General features: G+C 43.5%; 1 long non-coding RNA gene across 1 annotated transcript in view; it reads left to right on the top strand.

Annotated features, from left to right (window-relative positions):
- LOC124799308 overlaps positions 1–26470 on the top strand; it is a 232034-nt gene that overhangs the window by 57718 nt on the left and 147846 nt on the right. The window contains exon 2 of the long non-coding RNA XR_007017012.1: positions 15590–15612. This is a non-coding gene — a long non-coding RNA (uncharacterized LOC124799308). The remainder of the gene's footprint in view (positions 1–15589; positions 15613–26470) is intronic.

The following is a 26470-nucleotide window of genomic DNA, read 5'->3' as shown; positions in this document are numbered from 1 at the left end:
GCAACATTTAATTGTTACGTAATTAATTAAATAAGTGGGACAGGGAAGGTGTTTTCTTGCTATTAACAAAAACACATATTGCATTAAATACTGACATATACATTTAGCAGAAATTCTAAATACACCACATGTAGTAGAAATAATTCTTTACAGACCGTAATCGAAATGCAAGATCAGAACCAACCAGGCACGGAAGACAAAGAATAAGACAATGAAATCTTTTCTTATATACTACGATACAGAGATAATATTAGTTACAATTATCTGAGCACGTATAGCGGCTCCATTGTTGTCATATATCAATAAAATAAATGGTTCAAATGGCTCTGAGCACTATGGGTCTTAACATCTGAAGTCATCAGTCCCCTAGAACTTAGAACTACTTAAACCTAACTAACCTAAGGACATCACACACATCCATGCCCGAGGCAGGATTCGAACCTGCGACATTGGCGGTCGCGCGGTTCCAGACTGAAGCGCCTAGAACCGCTCGGCCACACCGGCCGGCAATAAAATATTTTACATTACTTTTTTCAATAAGCGATGCTATAACCTTACGGGCACTATTCCAGACATCCGAAACAAGAAAAATTCCTACGAAAATTTACACTTACACCTCTGAACTGACATGTTAATTTTCTTCTTGTGTTTGCAATTTACGACAGGAGATGCAGCACAAAATGATCTGTAAACAAACGGATTGACATGGATTTGCGAGGAGGACGTTGGGCGCGTGGCGAACAGCATAGTCCACCCACGGTCTTCATGTCTCGGTGCGTGTGCTTTTGTCTACCGCCGCTCACGACGAGAGAAACTTGGCTTCGCCCGGCACACCTCTGCGACGTCCGAAGGAAGCGCAGGCAGCCGCAGCCATCGGTCGTGACCTTGGAGCCGCCACGGCTAACGGGAAAGGCAGGCGCGGACACACACACACACACACACACACAAGCCGCGTACACCACGAGTACGTTTGCACGGAGTCTCAAACCCTGTTTACCGAGAACCGAAGTTTCCACTTACGCCTCTCGTTGATCGTGTAAACGCGGAAGCCCCCCCTCCCCTTCCGCGTGCATCCTACTTCTTCAGGTATTTTGACGAGACATTTTTAATCTGGTAGCGTTGCCGCTAGGCGCCGCTACAGTTCGTCGACCTTATGAACAGTAAACATCCATAACATGAGATTTACGGCGGAGTTGGACAAGGACGCGAAGCTGCATTCCTTAGGCCTGTTTCACACGTATGACGATGCCGTTCCATTCTGTTCGGTTCGTTTTCGGTCACTGTAGACAAGTCGACGGCTCAGAGCAGTGCCATCGGAACTACAATTAGGACAAAATGAAGTTACAATGCCACTGTGTTGCCCGAGCTAATGTTTTGTCTGAACTAAAATCGTAACTTAGGCGTTACAGTCCGGAGCCGCGCGACTGCTACGGTCGAAGGTTCGATCCTGTCTCGGGCATGGATACGTGTGATGTCTTTAGGTTAGTTAGGTTTAAGTAGTTCTAAGTTCTAGGGGACTGATGACCTCAGATGTTAAGTCTCATAGTACTCAGAGCCATTTTGAACCATCGCAACTGCCATTACGATCCTTTTGCACTCGTATCTTCGGCAGCTTGCGTGGTCTTTCGTCGTATCTGCCGAGAAAAAGAAAAAAGTTTGTATATCACGTCACAGTTACGTTGGTATCATTGAATTTTTTTGTCAAATGCGCGGGGAAAGGAGTTGACTGAGGCAGCAACTCGTGTTTGAAGCTATTTACGAGAGTTGGAACTTTAATAGTGGCAACTATTTATTTACAGCTCGTACAAAATAGATACGTGTTTCAAAGTTTTACAGACCTTCAAAGTAGTCGCCAGCATTGTGTATAACCCGTTGCCAGCGACGTGGAAGTCGTAGGATACTCTTAGCAGTGCCAGTTGTGTTGACAGTTCGAGCGGCGCGGTCTTTTGCCCAACGAATTTGTAGCAGTTCTGAAGCGAATGCCGTGAGGTGTTTCCTTCAGTTTAGAAATCGAGTCGAACTTACGAGGTCTTAAGTCAGGGGAGTGCAGTAGGTGGTACAGCACTTCGCAGCCCCGTCAGTCAAACAACTCAGTAACAGCTTGCACTGTACGTGCTTGAGCATTGTCCTGCAAAACGATGGTCAGGTCGTGCAGAAAGTGTCATCATTTCTGTCTCTAAGCTGGTCACAGGTTGTGTTCCACAAATGAACAGCTTAGAGACAGAAGTGATGGACACTTTCTGCAGGACCTCACCTGCATTCCATCACAACTGGCCTTCGAAAGTGAGTTCGAAAATTTTCGCGCGATCTGAGAGACCACACCTCGCGAGTGAAGAGTTAATATAATGCGAAAGAAATTTTGCCGTAGATATGCACTAAAGAAAGAAAATAATGAGTATACATAGCCATTAGAAGAGGTAAAAAAAGTAGACACACACAGAAAAAAGTTTTCTTTCGTCCCTGACATTGCTATCAACTTGTACCACGCGTAACGATCGGGTGCTAAGGTAGAAACGAAATACAAAAGTAACAATGTTTCGTGAAGTTGCATTCTAGGGACGTTTATGTTTAAATGTTACATATAGCTCATTTGCAGCAACACACACACATACCAGACAGGTACAATGCCGCAACTGCTACGTCATCGATGTTGTCAACAGTGGATAACGAAACGTAGTAACGAAGCCATCGGGGACAACAAACGTTGTTTATTAAAGTCGTTTTTTCACTTTCTTTGATCTAAGAGTAAACGGAACTAACTCTGTGTTCGTTTGCCGCCGTCACAACAATATTTAGTATGTTCCTAATTTTCAGTATCTTCATTTTGAGTATCTACAAAGTCCCCTATTATGAGGAAAAAATATTTGTTTTAGGCTATCTCTCAAAGAAGGACATTAACGGGTCGGACTGAAAGGCGAAGAGCTAGAGGGACAATTTATATGTAGAGAGTGTAATAGGAATAATGCAGATGTTGATGACGATAATTCTGTTGTTGTTTTGGGAGACACATTCAACTGTGCACTGAACATAATTCCAAATATTTTTGAGATATGTAATTGCTATTTGATGAATTTACAGTGCAGATTTTATAACGCAAATCATTTCGCGTCTGAGGTGATTTTTTTATCTTGCAGTGACAGTGACAGGGCCTTTGTTGCCGCCATTAACACAAACTTTATTTTTTAACTCAGTGTATGAAACGAGTCCCTTCAAATAATCGAACAATTAAAGAAAAATCAAAGAATTATTTCAAGAATACACGAACTACAATGCAGCATTTGCCACGGACAGTTCTGCGGCTAAAATTTCAGGCACTTTAAGATACATGATATTTGCTATCACAGATAAGGCCCACTGACGCAACTGGTCGAGTTTCGACCACAGGCGGTACTAGTTATAATTAAACGGCTAAAAGAGTGAACGGTTCCAGTTGCTGGTTGCATATCTACCGGATTCTAGGAACAACAAAATTTTTATATTTCCAGTATTCCATATAACTGTTCAGCGAATTTAATGCGCTGTTGTAATGCATGCATTAGCAGGTACATCCCGGCATTAATATTAATTGTTCAAGGAGGCCAGTGATCCTTACATTATTCGAAAAGTACTTTGCCATAGATGTGCACAAAGCAAAAATAATGTGTGTATGTAGCCATCAGAAGTGGTAAAAGAAAATAGCTTTCATATTTATAGGACTGATGTTACACACTCTATCACGCATTAAAATCACCAATGCCTGAACGTCGAAAATTTAAGAGCTACCAATCTCTGCCCTGCGCAACGATTAGGCGCTATGGTAGAAATTACACACGAAAGTAATAACATTTTGTGAAATTGCATTTTAGGCGTTTTCGTGTGTGCATGGTTCATTTGAATGCATACTGGGCAGCTACAATGCGACAACTGCTAGGTCGATGAGATCAGCTGTGAAAAATCAAAATATCGTTGTAACGAAGTCTGTAAATAACGTTGTATATTGTGAAACGCGTACGTTTCATATGTATTCATTACCAGCGATGGCGAGGCATGACAGAATCTCTGACCAGAGAGTTATTTATCGTTGCTAGTCTGCGCTTGACTGCGCGAGAGTTCAGTTGCGTGTTGTCAGTTGGACTCAGTTGCGTATTGTGAGTTGGACTCAGTCGGAAGTTGTATGAGTAGCGAATGGACGGATGTACTGAGCGGGCGTCGACATGTGTCTCTGGTCACGGTTCTGGACGAGGTATATTGTTATCGAAGGTAATGAAGCAGCATTGCGCTCAGCTAATAACATATGTTAATTGTAATTAATTTGTTCAAGAATTGCCCCAATAATAATTTTTCTACAAAGTAACCTTTTTAAAGCAAAAGATTCATTTCAAGTTAAATAATATTTCCCATGCATTCCCTCCAAGAATCAAAATTAAATACGGGCCAGCATTGCACGGAGCTGTGCCGAAAAATAAGAGCAGATATAGATGCAGTTTACTGAGGTAAGAATTTTGGTTTTTGTGTTCAGGTTTAATTATTGCACAGGGCCGAAGGTCAGCGCAGCTGCCCTTATAAAATTTATCAGGTTCATCTTAACGTTAATTTTGTGGGTACTTAACATTTTGGCTCAATTTTATTATCATTGTCTTCTTATTCTTGCTGGGAGGTTACAATTTCACTAATATTGACCTTTTAAAATTATTGTGGGGAGGTTACAATTGGCGTCGTTATTTCGCTTACTTTTCTGTGAGATTAACTGTGTGGTTGGTAGTTGATTTGGAGGAAGGGACCAATAGCGTGGTCATCAGTCCTATCGGATTACGGAAGGATAGGGAAGGAAGTCGGAGTTGCCCTTTCAAAGGAACCATCCCGGCATTTGCTTGAAGCAATTTAGGGAAATCACGGGAAACCTAAATCATGATGGCCGGGCGCCGCGGGATTGAACCGTCGTCCTCCCGAATGCGAGTCCAGTGTGCTAACCACTGGGGCGCCTCGCTTGGTCGCATCATCAGGCATGACATTTTAGTTTGTTACTTCTTTGCTACTAACTCAACTAAGAATATATTTTTCAGACAGCATCCATGTACACGACTGAAAATACCTGCAGCATTATGTCATTATATGACCCATAGTTCGGGAGATATGCCGTCATAATCATTGAAGTACGTGAAAAAACGTGCTAAAATTGATCGCAAATTACTCGGACCATAGTAAACTAGTTTTTGATAAATGAGAGCACTTAGCGACGTCCAACAAACTTTATACGTAATTTCAAACCTTTTTCTACACTTTCATAGGTGGGAATTTGATTCTTTAAAGAATCTGGGATTACACACTAAACAAGTCTCCACCTTCAGTGTCATCCAAGTAATGCAGGTACGTGTTTGACGCGAGAGGGTGAACTGCAGACGCTGAGACAATGGCAACTTGTTTTGTAGACAAACAGCACTTGAGAAGTCCCCATATTTGCAATCAGTAACTGAAGTATTCGACACGGGTTTGGCGAATACTCTGCTTTATGCACTAATTGAAACTCTTCTGTAATACAATAGTGAAATACACTACTGGCCATTAAAATTGCTACACCAAGAAGAAATGCGGATGATAAACGGGTATTCATTGGACAAAGATATTATACTAGAACTGACATGTGATTACATTTTCACGCAATTCGGGTACATAGATCCTGAGAAATCAGTACCCAGAACAACCACTTCTGGCCGTAATAACGGCCTTGATACGCCTGGACATTGAGTCCAACAGCTCTTGGATGGAGTGTACAGGTACAGCTGCCCATGCAGCTTCAACACGATACCACGGTTCATCAAGAGTACTGACTGGCGTATTGTGACGAGCCAGTTGCTCGGCCACCATTGACCAGACGTTTTCAGTTGGTGAGAGATCTGGAGAATGTGCTGGCTGGGGCAGCAGTCCAACATTTTCTGTATCCAGAAAGGCCCGTACAGGACCTGCAACATGCCGGGTGATACGCCAGTATGGCGATGACGAATACACGCTTCCAATGTGCGTTCACCGCGATGTCGCCAAACACGGGTGCGATCATCATGATGCTGTAAACAGAACCTGGATTCATCCGAAAAAATGACATTTTGCCATTCGTGCACCCAGGTTCGTCGTTGAGTTCACCATCGCAGGCGCTCCTGTCTGTGATGCGGTGTCTAGGGTAACCGCAGCCACGGTCTCCGAGCTGATAGTCCATGCTGCTGCAAACGTCGTCGAACTGTTCGTGCAGATGGTTGTTGTCTTGCAAACGTCCCCATCTGTTGACTCAGGGATTGAGACGTGGCTGCACGATCCGTTACAGCCATGCGGATAAGATGCCTGTCATCTCGACTGCTAGTGATACGAGGCCGTTGGGATCCAGCACGGCGTTCCGTATTACCCTCCTGAACCCACCGATTCCATATTCTGCTAACAGTCATTGGATATCGACCAACGCGAGAGCAATGTCGCGATACGATAAACCGCAATCGCGATAGGCTACAATCCGACGTTTATCAAAGTCGGAAACGTGATGTTACGCATTTCTCCTCCTTACAAGAGGCATCACAACAACGTTTCACCAGGCAACGCCAGTCAGCTGCTGTTTGTGTATGAGAAATCGGTCGGAAACTTTCTTCATGTCAGCACCGGCGCCAACCTTGTGCGAATGCTCTGAAAAGCTAATGATTTTCATATCACAGCATCTTCTTCCTGTGTGTTAAATTTCGCGTCTGTAGCACGTCATCTTCATGGAGTAGCAATTTTAATGGGCAATTGTGTATTTGTCCAATCAAAGTCAGATTCCTTGCAGGTGTATCATTTCTTATGTTGATACTTATCTCAGATATGTGTAGTCGATTTCAAAACAATATCGTCCCATCTAGAGAATCCAGTTAGAGTGCTTCATGTATCGAATGCCGGAAGTACTGTAAGTGTCGTTCCATCAAGGAAGCGACCATAATACCTTTGCCACACAGTTTCATAATTCGTGTCAAATACCCTCTACTGCGCTCGTCTGAAAGAAAATGGGGTAAACACCAGAATTAAAAAATACAGCTGTAAGGAAATTGACTTTCATTGGAACAAATAAGTATCATAATTCGTTTCAAATGCCCACTACTGTCTGGGTCTAAAGGAAAGTGAGATAATCATCAGAATAAAAAATACAGCTGAAAGTCCTGTGGATATCCGATTCCACAGAAATAGTGAAATAATTCGTGACCTGTCCGTCCCGAATCAAACTTCACCAGAGTCCAAAAGAGATCAGCACTCGAAAGGCAAGCCGTCGTACACAAATAGTGAAGTGAAAGGACGCTTTCTAAACTAGCGAAAATGTAGAATCCAATAGCCTCAGCTCGTTTTCCCTGTCAGTCAGGCGATGTAGCTGCTAGACGATCCGAACTCAAGTGGCACGGCCGATGTTAGTCCGTAGATACAGGCCGGGTGACAGAAGATGATTTGGAGTCGATATGGGACACGTGGGGGGTCCAGTACTAAAATCAGAATTTCACAGAGATTTGGAAGATATGCGATCAAATCAGGCAGAAGGAATTGATAACATGCTTTGGAATACGTAAAATCTTTTCGGAAACCAGCAACCAACGACTACTCAAGTTTGTTTCTTTACAGAACCCATCAAACTTCCACGGTACTAGAGCGAGCTGTAGAGGGTAATATCTCCAGAGGAAGACAGAACCCATCAAACTTCCTGAAAAATGTTGTGCACACAATTCCAAAGGTAGCAAGGGTAGATGCAAGCGAGAACTACCGCATTATCAGCTTCACAGCGACTGCATTCAAGTTTCTGACAAAGTCAATGTTCATAAAAATGGAAGAGACGATTGAGGATGTGTTAGATTGACTCTAGGAGTGCTAAAGGCACCAGGGAAACAGTTCTGATGTTGTGCTACAGAGGGAGGAAGGACTCGAAAAATCAAAACACGTTAATATGATTCGCAGACCTAGGAAAGCTGTTCGACCCTGGAAAATGATGTAAGGCGTTCGAAATTCTCAGGAAAATAAGTATCAGCTATTGGAAAAGTCAGCTAATAAACAATATGAACCGAGTGGGAAAAATTAGAATGAGCGACCACGAACGTTCTCAGATTAGAAAGGGTATCAGGCAGGGGTGTAATCTTTCGCCGCTCCTGTTCAATTTATATATCGAAGAAGCAATTACGAAAATAAAAGATAGGTTCAAGAGAGGGATTAAAATTCAGGGTGAAAGGATATCAATGATACGATTTGCTGATGACATTGCTGTCTCCAGTGAAGGCGCGGAAGAATGGAATGGAATGAAATCTATTGAGCGCACACTATGGATTGAGAGTAAACCGAAGAAAGACGAAAGTAATGGTGGAGTAATAGCAATGAGATTAGAGACAAATTTGACATCAAAATCAGTGATCACGAAGTTATTCTGCTACCATGGAAGCAAAATACGAGTAACACATGACGGAAGAAGCAAGGAGAATATAAAAAGGGGACTAGTACAAGCAGATGGCATTCCTGGCCAAAAGAAGTGTACTGGTATCAAACATGGCCTTAATTTGAGGAAGAAATTTCTGTGATTGCTGAAAATGTAAGTTTGGAACAGAACACTGCTTCGAAGTGAATCATGGGCTATGAGATAACCGGAAAGAAGAAAATGTGAAGTAGCTCCTCACAGAATTGTCGAGAAGAGAATTATGTGGCAAACATTAACGACAAGGACAAGATGATATGGCATGTCTTAGTACACCAAGGAACAACTTACGTGGTACTAGAGCTGTAGAGGGCAACATCTGCAGAGGAAGACAGATACTACAAATAAATGAGGGCGTTTGGTGGAAGTGCTATTTTAAGATGAAGAGATTGGCACGGGAAAGGAGGTCGTGGCGGGTCGCATAGAACGAGTAGAAAAGCCAATGATTCAGATGATGATGATGATGATGATGATGATGATAACAATAATAATGTAAAAATCGGTGTAAAATCTCACTGGTATTCCGACAGTGCGTAATGCCTTGGATTCGAGTAATCATTTTTAGTAGCAGGGGTGCTTATATCAAAGTGTCTGCGAATCAATGAAATCATTAAACGTACTAGTTTCGAGGTTTCAACATACTCTGCAGTTCACCTGCGCCGCTTGCCCGTCACCTCCGGCTGTGGCCACATAGCGGGGAATGCGGGAAAGCGGACGGCTGAGCTGTTTGTGTGTGTCTGAATGTCGTTTCCCTCTCACTGCCCAACTGCCGTCACTTCTGGTCGGTATTGCTCATAACTCCCTCTACGCGGCCTGGCAGCTCTCATTCGACTCTCACTATTCTTACGCGAGACAGACGACGGGTGCAGCACGGTAGAAGTTCGTTCCAGCATGAATACCGGCTGTCTAAATTCACGCATCACCGGAAGCACGTCACCTTCATCCCGACGATTGCCTTTTTACACTTTCGTATCGACTGTACCAATCTTGTTACAGCTCTACCAGCCCATGACAGAACTTCTTCGGGAGCCACGCTCACATGACGAGGATCTCAAACACTGAGGCTGCCCTCTAAAACTGGTCCCGCTGGAGTCCGTAAAACAAAGCCCACAGGCGTAATTTGAAATTTGTGTTCTGGTTCATATTGTGCGAGCGGACTCAGTTTTTAAACACACAGCTGTACAAAAAAAAATCATTAAATCAATACATTTTTATCTATTCTTGCCGGTATCGAAGCATGTCAAGAAAGTACGAGTACTGTGCCTCTAACGCTCAAAGGAATTTTTTTCCGACAAGTTGGCAGAACTGCATTCAAGCATAAAGTGTCGGAGTAGCACACACTGGCGTTTTTTTTCTGTTCGCTGAAGACTCTTGAGGTGATGTGTTGGAATGAGTGTCTCTATTTCAGTTAATTAGGTAATTACATGTTCCTTAAATCATTTGAACAATTTTTTCATCGAAATCATGTGGAACGGGCCAGTTTACAGGATATGTATACATGATCAGCGTTAAGATTAATGAACACATCATTTTTTAGTCCTATTCATGTAACTACACTTAAAAACAAACTTTTTTTCAGGCTACCAGTTTTTAAATGGAAATTAATCCACAGAATAGAAAGTTTTTTCTGTGAGAAATGGTTTTATATTAGATTTAAAACTGCTTTTTTACCTGTCAGTCATTGTGGTGTCACCGCCAGACACCACACTTGCTAGGTGGTAGCTTTAAATCGGCCGCGGTCCGTTAGTACAAGTCGTACCCGCGTGTCGCCACTTTCAGTGATAGCAGACCGAACGCCACCACACGGCAGGTCTAGAGAGACGTACTAGCACTCGCCCCAGTTGTACGGACGACGTAGCTACCGATGCACACTGACGAAGCCTCGCTCATTTGCAGAGCAGATAGTTAGAATAGCCTGCAGCTAAGTCAATGGCTACGACCTAGCAAGGCGCCATTAGTAACATTGCATGTATCTAAAGAGTCTCACTTGTATAGCCACAATCTCCAGATGTACCACAAGGATGGATTAAAGTTAAGTATTCCAGCAGCTACGTACTTTTCTTTATAGCATTCATTACGTATCCTGTTTCAGACCTCACGCCATCCTGCTTTAGCTTAGCGCTTGCCTTTCGGCTTCCTCTCATTGTGTCTAGGCTGTCTTGTCTAGACACAACAGTCATTTTATGTTATTGGACAGATGATTAAAAATTTTTGTTGCTTCGTATTGAACTCCTTCCCGAGCCACTGGCAGCTCTGAGAATGGGTAACAAAGGTCATTTCTCCCCTATTTTTGTAGATGTGGGCTTCGCTGTTCTTCTCAAATTGTGATGAATTATTTATGACAAATTTCATCAGCGGCTCTGTGTATTATGACGGCGCCTTTAAAATGCCTAACTGCTTGAAGATGTATCTACATGACGACTGCGGATGTACACAACATGTTATTCTTACTGCTCGCTTTTGTGCAATCAGTACTACTTTCTTAGTGGTGAGTGGTCCCAGAAAAGTATTGCATAAGACATTATTGAGTGAAAATATGTCAGGAGGCTGAATCGTTTGTTTCCAACACTAGGTGTTACATGAAGAGCAAAATTAGGTGAATTCGATTGTTTGAGAAGCTCAGTAATATACTGTTTTTCCGTTCAAGTTTTCATTTGTATATACTCTCAAATTTTTGGAGCATTCTGCCCTATTCACTGAGTCCTGTTCGTGTGCTACATCAGTTGTCGATATGACTTTTTGTTGTACAGAACTGAATATACGAGGGTAAGTCAATTATTATCTGCAGTTGAGTTGTATTTTTGTTTATTTTGGTAGTACTGTCGTTTTACGTTGATGACGCATACTTTATTTGTTGTTATATCTTTGCAATTTTCGAGCTGCTAGGCTAGTTTCGTTATCGCTGCCGTGCTATTAATCATGGCTGCTCCGCTGTCTTCTTGCACCTAAGAAGAGCAGCCTTTCGGAAGGCGTACCAGGAGCCGAAATTCATCGAAGACTTTCGGTACAGTATGGCAACAGTGTTTTGCCACAACGGAGTGTTTAGAATGAATTAAAAAATTCCGAAATGGTCGCACAAGTCTTACGCGCAATGAAGGAACCGGACGACCGTTTACCGCCTCAAATGAAGAAACCATTGAACGTTCACGCGAAATGACTCTCTTAGACAGACGATTAACTATCGACGAAGTGGCACATCGTCTGCAAATTAGTCACGGCTCTGCCTACGAAATCATACACAACAGACTTGGGTTTCATAAAGTTTGTGCAAGATGGGCCCCAAAACAACTCACACAGTCGCATAAACAAACGCGCTTGGACATCTGCAAAAAACATTTGGATCGCAATGGTAGCGAAGAGGACAAGTTCTCAGACAGGATCATTACTGGTGACGAAACATGGATCCATCATTACGAGCCGGAGGGTAAACTGCAGAGTATGGAATGGAATCATCCAAATTCGCCGTAAAAAAGTTCAAGACCTAACCGTCCGCAGGAAAACTTATCCTTATGGTTTTTTGGGACGCACAAGGTCCAGTACTGGAACATTATAGGGGGGGGGGGGGGAGAACAACATACAGCGTACGTTACAGTGAGATGCTTACTGCCAGGCTAAAGCCTGCAATTCGAAGCAAACGCCGACGATTGCTGTCAAAACGTGTGTTGTTGTACGACACTGCCCGTCCGCATACTGCTGCCCACACTGCTGAAACCCTCCAGAAACCCAAATTTGAAGTACCGGATCATCCTCCATATAGTCCCGATCTTGCCCCTTCTGACTATCGCTTGTTTGGTCCACTTAAACAGGCATTAAGGGATCCTCGATTGGCCTCGGACAAAGCAGTGAAAGAAGCGGTGCATTCCTTGATTGCAGCTCAACCGAGAACCTTCTTTTATGAGGGCATCAGGAAGCTTGTACAACGATGGACCAAGTGCGTTGAAACGCTAGGAGACTATGTCGAAAAATGGTGTTCTTGTAAGTTTTCTATTTGATTAGAATACAATTTTATAACTGCTTTGCGGGTAATAATTGACTTACCCCCGTAGCATGTTTTTTCCAAAATTCAAGGAAACTCCATTTTCAGAGAACCACCTTATAATTCTTTGAAAAAAGTGTTTAGCAGTCTCTTCTGTGGCTTTCTCTCTAATGGAATTTATTACAACAGCAATATCGTTTGCAAAAGTACCTGTTCTGCTTGTTGACTGTCAAGTGGAAAGCCATTTACATACAAAACGAACGGGAATGGACCCAAAATTGAGTCTTATGGGACTCCTTTTGTGATTTATTCCCAGTTCCCAAAATTCTCTACCCTTCCAACGTTCTTTGAATTACCCTGCACAACTCTTTGCATTCCGTGTGGATATGAATCAAATCAATTCTCTGTAAAGTGTGTGTTCAAGTGTGTGTGAATTGCTAAGGGACCAAACTGCTGAGGTCAGCGGTCCCTAGATTTGCACGCTACTCAAAGTAACGTATGCCCAAGGAAGGACTCGAACCTCCGGCAAGAGGAGCCGCGCAATCCGTGACATGGTGCCGTAGACCGCGCGGCCACTCGCGTGGCTCTGTGTAAAGGCATCAATTCCATAGAACTTGAATTTTTCTAAGAATGTAACACGATTTACACGATGAAATGTCTTGGAAAGATCACAAAAAATCCAACTGCGATATTTTATTATTTAACGCTTGTAGTATTTGACGAGTGAAAGTATAAATAACATTTGAGATTCTACCATCTGCGTAGCGAGGAGCTTAATCTGGTTTCTTCTTCCAGATTTTTAACGAAAGTGTGGTGATAATTGTGTAAAACTGGGGTCGTGAGTTTAAAGGTGGCAGAACAAGCCTTCATCATGATTAAGGAAGTGGGCGGCCTCAATCGTGACTGGTGGGATGGTCAACAGGGTCTAATAAATGATTCACGGTGACCGCCGATTGACTTTGAACGATATGCACGCAGTGTTTCCAGAAATCGCCAGATCTTCTCTACATGAATTCATAACAGAAACAGTTTTCGAAAATTATTTGCGAGGTGGATACCAAAACAACCCACAGCTCAACGCATTCAGCAGAATCGCGTCTTCATGGGAAGTTTTCAGTGCTTCGAACTGGAAGATGAACAGTTATTTGGCTCTGTTGCAACTGGCGGCTAAACCTAGATGGCGCAATATATTCCTGAAAGCAAAAGACAATGCAGTGGCGACGTCCCTTCTCAACATCAGCTAAAAGATTTAAAACCTTTGTTTCGCCCCGGAAAATCGTGGTTCTGCCTTTTGCGACTGTATAGGGATTCTCCAAACTGAATTTTTGCCTCAGGGGTTAACAATTAATGCTGCACACTACTGTGAAAGCTTACAAGAATTACGAAGGGAGATACAGAACAAAAAAGGGGGGACATTGTTAACGAACGGGACGTGCTTGCCGCATGACAATACACGTATCTACACAGCCAACCTGGCAGGGCATTGGATTAATTCGGTTGGGACATCGCCCACCACCCCGCTCACAGCCTTGATCTGGCGCCTTCAGATTTTCATCTTCTCACCTCTGTGAAGCTCTTTGTTGATGAAATCGGATTTCCTACGGACCCTGAAGTCCAGAGTGGCGTCAAATAGTGGACCATAGAAGGGACGGGAGGCTTTTCTGACGAACGTATCTGAAAGCTCATCCGTGGACTCACAGAGCGCAACCCACTTTGCCAGTAGTTTCCAGCGTCAGTTGTCTCTTTTGAGGTAAAGCGTTGTCTTGAAGAAGCAGCATACGTTTTCTCTTTCCGTTATCCCAGACACTTAGTCTTCATCGCCCCTTGGCTTTGTTCTTAACTGGAAAAAAAAAAAATTCACTGAAAATTGGACCACGGGCACTACAATAAAGGTTAATATAATCTTTACCAGGCGGTGGTTGCTTTTGAATTTCTTACGGACAGGAGATTCAGGGTATTTCAAATGCGTGCTTTGACGGACAAAATGAGATACGCCTGTTTCACTTCAGCGTAAAGCCCTACCCGGAAATGCAGCATCTTCGCTACTGAAACGATTTTTGAGCTCGATGCGAAAGAGGAGCTGAAAGCCCTCAGAGAACCAACATCGCACAGGTCTTACAGTAGTTCACTTTGTTTTGAGATGTGCCATCATTTACTCAACATTTTTCGGCAATTTGTTCAGCTGTAAGTCGTCGGTCTTCTTGGGTATGTGAATCGATACGAGCTTGCGACCCCGAGATCGACCAGACACCCTGAGCAGTGCTCGTCGGTTACGCTTTTGTAGGCACTTTTAATCATCTACACACAGGCGTAAAAAATCACAACTCACTCTCTATTCTTTGGCAATCCCATTTCTGGCGTTTGTACACTTTCCGACAGTAAACGTCGGACTACAGAACTCTATTCTTCAAAACAACTTTCTTCGCGTGAACACATCATCGTATCTAAGACCATAGACGTTACATTTACGTAAATATTAATCGAACGAATGACAGACACGCTTCGTAACGTTGCCAGCTAACACGAGAGTTTAAATTCCCTTCATTAGCCGTTGCCTCAAAAAAAAAAAAAAAAAAAAAAAAAAAAAAAAAAAAAAAAAAAAAAAGGTTCAAATGGCTCTAGGCACTATGGGACTTACCATCGGAGGTCATCAGTCCCCTAGACTTAGAACTACTTAAACCTAAGGACAGCACACGCATCCATGCCCGAGGCAGGATTCGAACCTGCGACCGTAGCTGCCGCGTGGTTCCAGACTGAAGCGCCTAGAACCGCTCGGCTACCGCGGCCGGCCGTTGCCTTCACTTAGTATGTTTATCTGTTTAATTAAGGGATGATCCTCGTAACTGGTCAGTTGATCTGAATTACTCATATTTCACTGCTGTGTAAAATTTCTCATCCTGTATTTTGAATGAACAAGTTTTTGGACTATAATCAAATAGTTAATTTCGGAAGATCAACTGTTGGTGCTGGTTGAATAGATTTTAATATGTCTTACACTCTAACGAATAAACTGTATTTTCTGTTGATTCTATTTTCCTGAAGTGGAAACACGAAGCCTGATAGAAAATGTGTGTACTCTGCCTTTTTGCTACTCTGTTGTGCATGCCAAGACCGCTAGCATTTACGTACAAATGGCCACGCGAATATTTGTCGCAGTAAAACCCTCTCTGTTGCAGATTGCGGAAGGGAAGCTGGAACGGTAAGCAGCCACCAGACAGCCTGCAAGCCACCTGGTGAACAACGGGCGAGTGCGTAGCTGTATCGTGCTAGATTCGGTACGTGTGTGTCATAACTCAGAATGCCATTCTGGGGCCATTTAGTCCGAGGAATTCCGTGTAAGTGACTATTATTGTTCCCAGGACTCCCTCCACGTCCAGATGCCTACCAGATGACCTGGAGATTTGACAGACACGTCTACTCGAAAGTACTGTGTATCCCCACACTGTCCGTACACAAGTGAACACCTGGGGTACCTGCGTAATCTGTCGACACTGGGGTCACCTGCATGAAGTTGCCTAGTCTGCTATTGTTTGATCTTGCGGGGCATTCTGCCGTGAAGTGCCTGATGTCTCTGGTTCTCTGCAATTACGGAGTGGAGATGGTTGTTTACCACATTCGTATAAAAAATATGCCCCCCTGCCACGCAGAGCTCTAACTGTTTGCATTGGCCGTGTTTTGTGTTGTGGGAAAAATTTCGGTTTTTTTGGGGTCATACTCGGCATATTATGATTTTGTTGTTCCGTCCGTTCATGAGTTCCACGTGTTGGCTAAGTTGAACTTCTCTTCCTCAGCGCCCCTTGCTTCGTATGTTGCAGATCACCTACATTGGAGTCATATATTGTTGGCTTCATCGATATGTTGATGGATTGGTAGATAGGTTCGTACCATCCATGATCTTCTTGTCCTTGTCCTTGTTCGTGAGAGGATCTATGCGTTGTTGTTGAGGAGGCGAATATGATGTAGTGCTGGTAGCCATTGCGTAGGGGTTGATTTGTGTGTGTGTGTGTGTGTGTGTGTGTGTGTGTGTGTGTGTGTGGGGTTTGAGGTTTTCGGGCGCTAAACAGCGTGGTCATCAGCGCCCAAACGCATAGAAACAGGAACACATGCAGTGAAGGGACGAAGGCGGACAGCGAACAAGGAGAACGGCTAAAAGACACAGACCTGACGCAGTTACAAATCCTCACATACAGAGGCAAAACAAGAGGAGAAGAAACGCACTAAAAAAGAAAAGGAAACACAAGGAAAAGAGAACAGAAATCGAAGTGAAACAAGTAGGTAATCGTGACTGGCGGACCTCTTACCTAAAGCCTGGGTGAGCAGCACGTTAAAATCCTCTCCCTAAAATCCGAGGCAACAAATTGGACAGGACACAAAACCGTAAGACCTTAACCACAGTCGTTGCGTCGTCTTGCAAAATAGAGGGCAAATCCGGTGGCAAGGAAACCACCGCCCTCTGGTCAGAGAATAAAGGACAGTCAAGTAAAATGTGGCGGACAGTAATCTGGACGCCACAAGCACTGCAGATTGGGGGGTCCTCCCGCCGGAGTAAAAAACCGTGCGTTAAGGGACTGTGGCCGATGCGGAGGCGAGTGAGGAGAACCTCATCCCGCCTGCATGACTGGTAGGACGTATGCCATGACCGCGTGGTAACCTTGACCAGACGCAGCTTATTTTTACCGACTGCCAGCCACTCCTCTTCCCATTGACGCATAACACGAAAACGCAAAAGGAAGGTAACAGCATGGAGGGGGACGGCACATTCAACAACGTGAGGGAGGGAACATGCATCTTTGGCAGCCACATCCGCCAGTTCGTTTCCCCTAATACCCACGTGCCCCGGCACCCAGCAGAAAGAAACCTCCTTCCCCTGCCGCTGCAGGTGGAGTAGGGCATCATGGATGTTCTGGACGACCGTATCCGCTGGGTACAAGTGTTGCATGGTCTGAAGGGCACTCAGGGAGTCAGAACAGATGAGAAACATACGACTCGGAACACATCGCATCTGCTCCAATGCCCGCAAGATCGCAAACAATTCGGCATCAAAGATGGTAAACGCCGCAGGAAGCCGTAACTTGACGACTCGATCAGGGAAAACAACAGCACAACCAACAGAGTCCCCCTGTTTAGAGCCATCCGTAAATACTGTTACATGGTCGGGATGCTGGTTTAAAATATCGTAAAATAAGGAGGTAAAAACAAACGCAGGAGTGCAGCTCCTCCGGTACTCTGACAAGTCTAAAAGGACGCTGGGCCTCTGGAGCAACCAGGGAGGCAGGCGGGTAAAACCCTGGAGTTGGGGAGCCACACGCTCCACACCAAGGGACTCAAGCAAATGCTTGGCACGAATCCCAAATGGTCTCGTTGCCCTTGGACGACTGGAAAAGAGACGTTCCATAGGCGGTCGGGTAACGGTAGGATATGCAGGGGAGGTGGGACAGGCAACGAATTGACACACCCGTCGCACCATGAGGAGTTTCCGCCGGATAAGACTAGCAATCATTCTTATGGTGTTATTTTATCTGGACTTTTTTTTGCGTGTGGGCTTTAGAATTGTGACCTGAAAGCTGGGGAGATTGAATAGATGTCTAACCGTTTTTTTCACCAACCTGTCGTCTTGTAAAGTTGTACCCCCCAGCGCAGAAGACAGCTCGTCGGCCGTGGGATCTTCTTCAGCGGAGGCTGCTACACTGTCATTTCGAACCCGTGATTCTGCTTTTTTTTTATGGGATGCCATTTTCCCAGGTTAGTCACTGCTTCTACAGAGGGCAAGATCCGTAGTACTGACAACGATGGTAGGCCACCCTTCTCATTAATGTATCCTGTTTGGTAATTACTTAAATAATCACACATTTTACAATGTCTTTTTACAACACTCGATATAGCTTTCTTATTTGTAAGGTAACTTTTCCATCCAACTCCCGATGTAGAAAACATGTCCGTCCCTTCAGAACGTCCGAAACAACGCAACAACAATATTATGTTATATGCACAAAACGCAAAATCATAGTGACCCTTGCCGGCCAGTGTGGCCGAGCGGTTCTAGGCGCTTCAGTCTGAAACCGCGCGACCGCTACGGTCGCGGGTTCGAATCCTGCCTCGTGGCATGGATGTGTGTCATGTCCTTAGGTTAGTTACGTTTAAGTAGTTGTAAGTTCTTGGGGACTGATGACCTCAGATATTAAGTCCCATAGTGCTCAGAGCCATTTGAACCATAGTGACCCTTGTTTTTCATTGCAAACTTTTTCGGATTTGGCTCAGTGTCTTAAATGCAAATATTACAATAACTATGATCATTAACGAAGTGATGGGCATTTCATGATGAAGATGGCTTATAAAGGTGTAAGTAACGCAAGAATGAAATCCTTTAGGCGAAGGGTTTCTGTAAAATCGTTTGGGAAAGATTGCTAGGTGTCGATTCTGTCATCGAAGCACATCGCTTACCTGCCGAAACCAAACCATGTTGGCCTCCCCTTCCGAACAAACCAATGAACTCGCTTAGCGCATTTGCCCCATGCAGCTTACTGAGTAGAATCACATACATTCATTTGTAGAAATACGCGAGTATTTTGAAATTAATAAAAAGTTTTGAAATTAATAAGTTCTCTAATACAAGATTTCAGGAGGAGACAAGTGTCCCCTCTTCTGTCCTCGCCCGCCCCCCTCTCTTGCGGACGCCTTTGAATGTGATGGACCTCTGTGGATACAAGACGCAATTGCCATATATTCTAGAGTACTGCTCCTTTGTTCAGCATCCGTCCTTGCCTAGTGATCTGCAAGCATGCATCGGAGAAACTCAGGAACGCGCTGCTAGGTTATACTTCGTTGATCATATGAGTAAACCTGATGTAAACAAAACACAAACACGATGATTTGTCAGCAGCCATAGCGAACTCACACTGGTAATTTTGCGCTCTAGAAAGTAGTTCCTACTTATGCATTAGATATTTTATAATGTTAGCGTAAATTAAACTTTTTAAAGATATTGTGGTGTATTAACAACCTTCAACGTTTTTATTAACCATATTGTAGCTGCTTAGATTTAATTTCAAAAACCGTTTAGAGTCGAAGTCTCTATATTGTTGTGCTCTGATTGTCGCGCTGTTAATACGTAATGTGAAAACGGCTGACGTTGCTTTCTGCTATGTAGTCAAACATACGTCTGGAACACCGTTAAAAAGTGGTTGGTTGGTTGGTTTGTTGGGGGAAGGAGACCAGACAGCGAGGTCATCGGTCTCATCAGATTAGGGAAGGATGGGGAAGGAAGTCGGCCGTGCCCTTTGAAAGGAACCATCCCGGCATTTGCCTGGAGCGATTTAGGGAAATCACGGAAAACCTAAATCAGGATGGCCGGACGCGGGATTGAACCGTCGTCCTCCCAAATGCGAGTCCAGTGTCTAACCACTGCGCCACCTCGCTCGGTCTAAAAAAGTGGCGAGAAACAGATTGTTCCTATGTTTTTCCCAAGTTTACAGAAAAAAAATCAACTTTGAAGTTTTCCAAGTAATTATATTTACTGAAGTTATGGATTCGAAACCGGAATGCATAGCTGAGATGCTGGAACGGTAGTGTCAGCGTGTACAGTCAGAGGGCTGCATGCTCCCTGTAACAAATAAACTGTGTAAAGTATTTAACGGTGAACTTGAAGGGGTGTCATATGACGTCCGCCCAAACCAAATGCTGAGATTAATGACGGAGAAAAAGTCGATAGCGTTGCGGAACGAAACATGCTACGAACCATGGATCGATGGTTCAATCTCGCTTTGGTCTTAAAAGAAATACTTACATTTTTTACATGTAAAATTCATCAAATATATGCTAATCATCATTTTAACGAAAAATTCACGTCGTCTTCTTTATAATTACATTTTGCACGCGTAATTCCAGTTGCAAATATAAATTCTTAATTATCGATATTTTATAGAAGGTTGTTGATAAAATTTGTTTAAATAAAGAAAACTCAGCAAATCAAATTTTTAGGGCAAAAACGAAAAATCAAGCACTCTTTATTTGGACTATCGCCATTTTCTTACAGCGCAGAAGAGGCCTTACACAAGCCAGAGTGATAAGCGTCGTGGAAACATGGAAAACAGTAATTTGCATAGCATCGAACACACCATACTGAAGGTCCGTTTTTACGTTTGCCATTGTACCACTACAGTATGAACCCAAAAGAACTGATGTGGGGCCATGTTTAGCTATTTGTCGCGAGAGACAGCAATGCATTTAATCTGATATACTATCCAATTACATTATGTCTGCAAGAGGTACTGCAACTAATGCACGAAGTTTTGACACAATGTCACTCCGCCGAACGCTCGCTGGATACGGAACGGCACGTCATGAAAGAAGTGGAAAATATTACGCTTGGATCCCTTCGTGGATTCTGTTGGGTTGTAATCTCTATGTAGGAGATGACACTTTCAGTACTGAAATGTATTTCTCGGATTTCGATATGGAAGAAGTTCAAAGATTAGTGGACGACTGACAGGAACTAATACCCTCAGTGGCTTCGATATTTAACTGTACGGTGAAATCCTTGCAGTACGCTTTGGCGTCACATTGCCCTATGTTTAAGTTAGAAATTTTTTCATTACCTCGTCTTATTGTACGTCGTAACTGAAAATGGTTACATCACTGCAGGTTAGTTGCACCAACAGTGCTGTCCAAGTTAAATGTACCGGTTAAGCTGTTATCCCGTATGATCGCTCAGTCGATGTGCGCGTAACGCACAGCATAAAACATATCCTTATTTTCGTAGTTGGCTGTATTCGAGACAGCTGTGCTCCCGCTCCACGTGAAACAAAATCCAATGAGATTCCAGCAAGCGCGAAAGAATACGTGGTGTAATGTTTACATCAGGTTTATTCTTATGATGAACGCAGTGTAGTAATGGGTCGCCACGGCTTTTGCAGAGGGTGATCAGGGAAGAAAATGAGAACCGTCACAACCAGGAGATATCATCTTGCCAGACACTGGTGGGCAGATCTAGAGAACTATTAGAAAGAGACAATACCTACCTCCGTAGCCGAGGTCCCTAACGAAAGCATGAGCAGCGGCGCGCGGCTCCGAGGTAGTTTCTAATGTTGCTGTTGGGCACGATTCGAACGGCGAGAAACCTGGGTTCTACTAGGCTCTCTAGGTTCTACACGATCGCTCCGCGATCTAGCAGCTCGTGTTTATACCATCTCCACGACAAGTCTTTGCGTTTTTAGTACACCGTGGATTTTAACAGTGGCGTGCGGTGACCATTCAGATAGCCGAAGCACAGAATCTATAAATATAAAGAACAACGTCCGTTTGTTTGTAATTCATACAAATCTACAGTTTTATTCCAATCTTGCCGAAATTTTGCACACTTTACCTTCACGACAAGAGGAAGATCACTGTCTACATAACATTTTGTAATCTAACAGCATTAATTTACCCAACCCACAAAAAAGGAGGTAAAGCTACTCCAACTACTACAGAGGAATATCCCTCTCTCCAGTGACTTACAAAATTCTTTCAAAAGCATTACAAAACAGGCTGGAAAGCCAATTGGATCAGCAATTGGTGTAGTACCAAGGAGGGTTTAGAACAGTACGATCCTGTGTGGAACAAATTTCAAATCTGAAATTGCCGGCTGGAGTGGCCGAGCGGTTTTAGGCGCTTCAGTCTGGAATCGCGCGACCGCTACGGTCGCAGGTTCGAATCCTGCCTCGGGCATGGATGTGTGTGATGCCCTTAGGCTAGTTAGGTTTAAGTAGTTCTAAGTTCTAGGGGACAGATGACCTGAGAAGTTAAGTCGCATAGTGCTCAGAGGCATTTTTAAATCTGAAATTCATTTAAAAAAATGGTTCAAATGGCTCGGAGCACTATGGGACTTAACATCTGAGGTCATCAGTCCCCTAGAACTTTAAATATCTATATGAAATAATACAGCTAAATGCTTTAGACAAAGAAGCTAACGTAGCAAAGGCAAGCGAAATGGAGGTGGCTTATCAACTAACAAAAAACCTGTATAACAAGAAATCTATTTCCGTAAGTGTAAAACTTCGGCTCTACAATACTGTCATTAAACAAGAACGTCTTTATGCATCAGAATGCCGCCTTTCGTTAAATACAGTCAGGCAGTCAGGTGAAGTAGAAAATAATGAAAGGAAAATAATTAGAAAAATCTTGGGACCAGAATATGAGAATGGGAAATGGAAATTAAGAAGTAACAAAGAACTTAGAGCGAATATCAGACGCGATGAGGAAGAGAAGAGTTGCATTCTATGGGCACCTAAAAGGCTAGAAGGAAACAGGATAACAAAAAGAACTTCTATGACAGAAACTTTAAAACATAAGAGACGTTGATAAAAGAAGTTAAAGCAGACCTGAGGAATTGGAAATAATGGAAGAAGTAGGAGAAAGAGAAAGGTTCAGATGAAAAAAAAGTTTCAAGGGCTTCCAGGAGAAAACAAAGAAAAAGATAGGTGCAATATGGACAGAAGGAAGAAGAGAAAAACGCAGGGAAAGAATGGAAAATTACTGGAAAGAAATAAAGGTGAAACGAAAGAATACGTAAGTTATTTTATGTGTTCCTTGGTAGCCCAAACTAATTTTAAAAAAAAAGGGGGGGGGGTTGTTGTAGGGTGCTTCAAAAGTAACTTCGTGGGTGTAATGTATGCATGAAATGGGAATAAAACGTTATATAAAGTTTTGTCTGAAAATGCTTTATTTCAGTGTTATGCAGCAGAGTAGAGATCACAAGTGCAGCACAAACAACATAAAATTAATTCTTCCCAGAAAGTAACGAAACGAAGGGATCCGAAATTCTACTCAACTACGTACTGTTCTTTTACCCCACACGTTTAAAGTGATAATCTTGTAGATAAAGACACTGACGTGCTCAACTTCTTACCAGTCTCGGAAATTTGCAGACTCCGTTCTCCGTTCATCTCTTGCTGCACAGATGCACAGCTTTTTTCAGTTCGCTGCTGTAGTTGCACTGTATTCTCAGCTGCGACACCATACACGAGCGCACAGAGACGGCCCCAGAGGTTAAGATCCGGAGATCTGACTTGCCAAGCAACTGGTCCAGCTTGATTTTTCCACTTATTGGAAAAGCAACTTTGAGATACTCTCTTGCCTCCCGCCTGAAATGTGCAGGGGTACCGTCGAAAAAGTCGAAATGCAGGCAAACACTACACGCCAAAAGCCTGTCCTGGTCCCTGGTGTAATGCCTACCACAAATAAGATTTTGCATCATAACTGACAGAACTTTATTTAACATTTTACTCTTATTTCGATCCATGCATTACACTCACGAAGTGTGTTCATTTACTTTGAATCGCCCATTCACCATGCAGGTTGGAAACAAGCCGAGCTATTGGGTGCCTTGATTATATACATTACGTAACCAGAGTAGTGCCGTATTAGATGTGTGGGTTTTGTTTATAATTTCCGACTTATGTAAACACAGGTACTCCTATCCCCTCATTCTCCCCCCCCCCACCCTCCCCCGGAGCACCTCATTTGTGGTTGCTGTAACGTACAGTACACTGGATACCAGCGTAGTCGTGCATCAGAATAACTTGGTAACTACATGGATGTAGTACACATTGTAAATACAATTTTTGTTGTGTAAAGTACTTTATGTTCAGTACTGTTAGGGAACATTATGTTATTATGTCTGGGCTGTATTCTACTGTACATACCTGTACCGTAATTTGCTGTGGGCGGGCGAAGTTCTTTTCAGGCACAACTACTGCACAACAGACGATTGCCTGAAAAGCCATCTCGTACTCGCTGGATGTTTGCTCCTCTTATTTCTCGTCTACGTGAAACGCGAACTTTAAAAGACCTCGAAATCGTTGTAGAGCGCCACAGACGGAGCTGTTGAGGTCTCTGTGCTCGCTGGCGTAGCCGCGAATTCTCAAGTCAACACACGACGAATTCAGCATGAGGTTGGTGTCTCGAAAACAAGTGGACACCGCGTTCTGCAACGTCGTAAGTTCCATCCTTATCACGTTCATATACACAAAGAACTTCATAGAAATGACGTCAATAATAGGGTTCAGTTTTGTCAGTGGGCTTCCCCCATCGGAGGTTAGAGTCCTCCCTCGGGCATGGGTGTGTGTGTGTGTGTGTGTGTCGTCCTTAGCGTAAGTTAGCTTAAGCTGGATTAAGTAGTGTGTAAGCTTAGGGACCGATGACCTCACCAATTTGGTCCCATAAGACCGTACTACAATTTTACAGATTTTACTTACAGCATCCACAAGGAGACTGATAACGCCGCCTCCAAATTTTAACCGTCATTTTTCTCGGAAACTATCCAGTGGTGGCACCTAGACCAAAATAGGTGTCCATTTATTTTATTCTTTCTTTCACACTCCGGAATTTCGTGTCAGTCAGAGAGCTATTTACGGACGGTTCCCCTTCTTACTTTTTCTCGAAAGTAAACGTTGCACAGGAATAAAGTTACTTCTTCTTCTTGCGTTACGGTCGTCTTTAAGACCACGGGTAGCCCCTTCGTGGACTGCATTTTCCTCTTTTTTTCCCAGAACCTCTTCATTCTTTCTCTTCTTCTCTTCCGCTCTTCTTGCGGGATCTTCAGTGTCCTTTTCTGCTGTCGGCTCCACTGGTGACACTCTAATCTTTTCCTGTATTCATCTCTGTCGCTGATCTCCGGCACATTGTTCGGTATATACAGGGTTATTACAAATGATTGAAGCGATTTCACAGCTCTACAATAACTTTATTATTTGAGATATTTTCACAATGCTTTGCACACACATACAAGAACTCAAAAAGTTTTTTTAGGCATTCACAAATGTTCGATATGTGCCCCTTTAGTGATTCGGCAGACATCAAGCTGATAATCAAGTTCCTCCCACAATCGGCGCAGCATGTCCCCATCAATGAGTTCGCAAGCATCGTTGATGCGAGATCGCAGTTCTGTCACGTTTCTTGGTAGAAATCGCATGGGGTTAAGTCGGGAGAGCGTGGAGGCCATGACATGAATTGTTGATCATGATCTTCACCACGACCGATCCATCGGTTTTCCAATCTCCTGTTTAAGAAGTGCTTCTGCTTTAGCCTTTCCCGTAAGATTTTCCAAACCGTCGGCTGTGGTACGTTTAGCTCCCTGCTTGCTTTATTCGTCGACTTCCGCGGGATACGCGTGAAACTTGCCCGCACGCGTTCAACCGTTTCTTCGCTCACTGCAGGCCGACCCGTTGATTTCCCCTTACAGAGGCATCCAGAAGCTTTAAACTGCGCATACCATCGCCGAATGGAGTTAGCAGTTGGTGGATCTTTGTTGAACTTCGTCCTGAAGTGTCGTTGCACTGTTATGACTGACTGATGTGAGTGCATTTCAAGCACGACATACGCTTTCTCGGCTCCTGTCGCCATTTTGTCTCACTGCGCTCTCGAGCGCTCTGGCGGCAGAAACCTGAAGTGCGGCTTCAACCGAACAAAACTTTATGAGTTTTTCTACGTATCTGTAGTGTGTCGTGACCATACGCCAATGAATGGAGCTACAGTGAATTTATGAAATCGCTTCAATCATTTGTAATAACCCTGTATTTGTTCCTTCAATTTTCCTTTCCTTCGACCTTGATTCCCAATTCCAACCAGTCCTTCCGAAGTTCAACGACCCACTTTCGCCTTGTCCTCCCTATTGTTTCCCACATACTGTCCATACCCATCCTAATTACATGTCCAGCAAACCTTGCTCTTTTGAGTCTGATTTCCCCGGTTATTGTTGTCATGCTCCGGTACAGTTCTTCCCTAGGTCTTCGCATCCATCTTTCTCCACCCCTTTTGGCACCCAGTATTTTTCTCAGTTAAGTTACTTGTGTATACGTTTCACTATGCCAAACAGCAGCACTGCAGCAATGAAGCTTCGAAATTTGCATGCGTAACTTATTAATCATACTTGAAAAAGCGCTTATTAAATATTTCATTTTAATAACGTAATAGAATTTTTCGTGCGCTCTGCCTTTGAACCTAGCCTTCACGTAGAGAACTACATGTCGCATTAGGACACATAATCCCCATCTTACATGTAACACCGATAACCTCTGAAA

Source organism: Schistocerca piceifrons, chromosome 5 (genome assembly GCF_021461385.2).
Source record: "Schistocerca piceifrons isolate TAMUIC-IGC-003096 chromosome 5, iqSchPice1.1, whole genome shotgun sequence".
NCBI lineage: Eukaryota > Metazoa > Arthropoda > Insecta > Orthoptera > Acrididae > Schistocerca > Schistocerca piceifrons.
The sequence above is the reverse complement of the archived record's forward strand: the minus strand, read 5'-3'. Positions and strand labels throughout refer to the sequence as shown.